The sequence below is a fragment of the Callionymus lyra genome, chromosome 15, assembly GCF_982586985.1.
Source record: "Callionymus lyra chromosome 15, fCalLyr1.hap1.1, whole genome shotgun sequence".
In the NCBI taxonomy this organism is placed as follows: Eukaryota; Metazoa; Chordata; class Actinopteri; order Syngnathiformes; family Callionymidae; genus Callionymus; species Callionymus lyra.
Window position 1 is genome coordinate 20,434,211 of NC_141832.1, and position 3,057 is coordinate 20,437,267.

At 48.4% G+C, this 3,057-nt stretch overlaps 1 pseudogene; it reads left to right on the forward strand.

Moving 5' to 3' along the window:
- The first annotated feature begins 697 nt into the window (after nt 1-697).
- On the forward strand, nt 698-1,757 carry LOC148065277 (putative E3 ubiquitin-protein ligase MID2; annotated as a pseudogene).
- Nucleotides 1,758-3,057: the final 1,300 nt, after the last annotated feature.

Consider the following 3,057-nt stretch of genomic DNA (forward strand, 5'->3'; position numbering starts at 1 on the left):
TGAATCCTGGCAAAGACGCGTTCATGACATTTTTAAATTGCACGTCACACACTGGTGTGTATCCTACACACAACCACAATGTCATTTACATGTCAGCTGGACCTCTGTGCCGCTGCTGCTGCTTTATGGGGAGTGAGTGGTCACTGGTCTGTGTTGTCCTATGTGTGTGTGTCTGTGTGTGTCTGTGTGTAGAGGTGAGTGTGTGTGCTTGAGTGTTTTTTAAGTGTGCGTGTTTGTGTGTGTGTTTATGTGTCTGTGTATGCGTGTGCGTTTTTCTGTGTTTGTGTGTGTGTGTGTCTGATTGTGCGCATGTCTCTGTGTATGTATAAAAGTGTGTGTATCTTCAAGTTTATCTGTGTCTTTGTGCATCTGTGTATGCATTTGTCTATGTTTTTGTTTGTGTGAGTGGGTGTGCGTTTGTCTGTCTGTGTGTGTGCGTTTGTCTATCTGTGTGTGTCTGTGTGTGTGACTGTGTGTGTGTATCTGTGTGAGTAGGTGTGTGCATATGTGTTTGTGTGTGTGTGTGTGTGTGTGTGTGAGTGTGTATGTGTGTGTGTGTGTGTGTGTGTGTGTGTGTGTGTGTGTGTGTGTGTGTGTGTGTGTGTGTGTGTGTGTGTGTGTGTGTGTGTGTGTGTGTGTGTGTGTGTGTGTGTGTGAGATAGAGAGCTCACCTGAGAAGGTTTCAGTCAGAAGAGACATGGCGAAGAGCAGAGTTGATCTGAGGAGAGAATCTTTCTCTTGTTCCATCTGTCTGGATCTACTGAAGGATCCTGTCTCCCTCCCCTGTGGACACAACTACTGCAAGAGCTGTGTTGAAGATCACTGGGACAGAGAAGAGACGAACATCTACGAGTGTCCTGAGTGCAGACAGACCTTCAGGCCGAGACCCCTCCTGCAGAAGAACATCATGCTGGCAGAGTTAGTGGAGCAGCTGAAGAATCCTGGAGCAGCTGATGATGACCTCTGATATGCTGGACCTGAAGATGTCTCCTGTGACGTCTGCACTGGGAGGAAGCTCAAGGCCCTCAAGTCCTGTCTGATGTGTCTGGTCTCCTACTGTGAGGAACACCTTCAGCCTCATCTGAAGGCTCCGGCCTACAGGAGACACAAGCTGGTCCACGCATCCAAGCAGCTCCAGGAGATCGTCTGCCCTCAACACGACGAGGAGAAGATGTTCTGTGGACCAAGGACCAGAGGTGGATCAGAGTCGAGGAAGGATCGAGGAGAGGATCCAGCTAAAGCAGTGAAGACCAGTCAGGAGACTCTGAAGCAGCTGATCCAGATCCTCCAGAGAAGATTGGCTGACGTGGAGAAGCAGATCAGATCGCAGCAGAAGTTCGAAGCCGCTCGAGTCCGAGGACTTCAGGAGCAGCTGGAGCAGGAGATCTCTGAGCTGAAGAAGAAAGACGCTGGACTGCAGCAGCTGTCACTCACCGAGAGTCACACCATCTTCCTCCAGAACTTCACTCTCAGAGGTCGGTGAAGACACGCTCTCCTCCATGACCCCCGACCCTCCTCACCGCTGCTTTAAGGAAGGGAGCGCTGCCGTGTGGACCTGCAGAGACCAGCTCCAGAACCTTCAGAGGGACACATGCACCGACATCTCCCTGAAGATCCATCAGGAGACCAGAGAGCTGTCCTTCTACAGCGTCTCTGGCAGCATGAACCTCCTCCACACGGTCCAGACCTCCTTCTCTCGGCCTCTCCATGCTGCAGTCGTGGTCCAGTCGTCGTGTGAGTTTGTGTTGCTGAAGTAGACGACGTGTGTGTAGGTCCATGTGTGTGTAGGTGTGCGTGTGTATGTGTGTGTAGGTGGGTGCAAGTCGGTTTGGGTACACATGTACACACTGACACATACACATGTACACACACACACACACACACTCATACACACACATATATACAGTATACATGTACCTACACACACACACTTACAGAAACTCACTTACACAAACACACCAACACATAAACATAAATAAAAAAAGACTCACACACACACACCTACACACATGCACCAAACCTCACACATATCTAAACACACACGCTTACACACCACTAAACACTCACAGACGCTTACACACAACTAAACACACACACGCTTACACACAATTAAGCACACACACACACTTACACACAACTAAACACACACACACATGCTTACATACAACTAAACACACAGACACTTAAACACAACCAACTACACAATGGTGCGGAGTTAGTGAGTGTGTTTTTCTGTAGGAGCTGATGTTCATCAAACATAAGAAATATACATTTCATTTAGATCCATTCAAATATTTCTAGGAAACAAAAACTCCCGGAAACTGAAGCATCTTCTGGACTCAACCTGACGGGCAGCAGACTCTGGGTCCTCGCCGGCCCGTCAATAGGGCTTAAGGTCGCTGGAGGTCACGGCGGCACGTCGCGTGATGTCATCCTAACACAGTTTTCATGACACGCATGATGTGCAGGAGAAAAGACGCCACAATGAAGAGGAGGGCAACGTCGGGTCAGATGCTGCCTTTTCGGGTGAAATCAAGTTCACATTACCATATTCTGTGTGTGTGTGTGTGTGTGTGTGTGTGTGTGTGTTTGTGTGTGTAGGTGGGTGTGCGTGTGTCTGTGTGTGTGTGTGTGTGTGTCTAGGTGAGTGTGTTTGTGTGTTTCTCATCTCCACTGAGGCGGTTGACACCAAATTTTTAACTAAGTGACATAAACAGATGGACACACACACAAGCACACACACAAACACACACACACACACCCTGAGTGCCTGGCATAACCTAACTATCTGATAACTAACTGGTGTGTGTATCTGAACCAAATTCGAACCTTTGAACTGTGACTAACCCTTTTTTCTTCTGCGTGAAAGACACACTTACACACACACACACACACACAGACACACACACACTAGTTCGGTCTATTCACCATCAAGCCTTTTATTGTTGCTCTCTCCCTTCCTCTCCCTCTTCCTGTTTCTGACACCTTTTTGTTTTCATCTCTCCGTTCATGACAATCCATCGTCCACTCCCTCCCAAGACCACCCTCTCATCATCC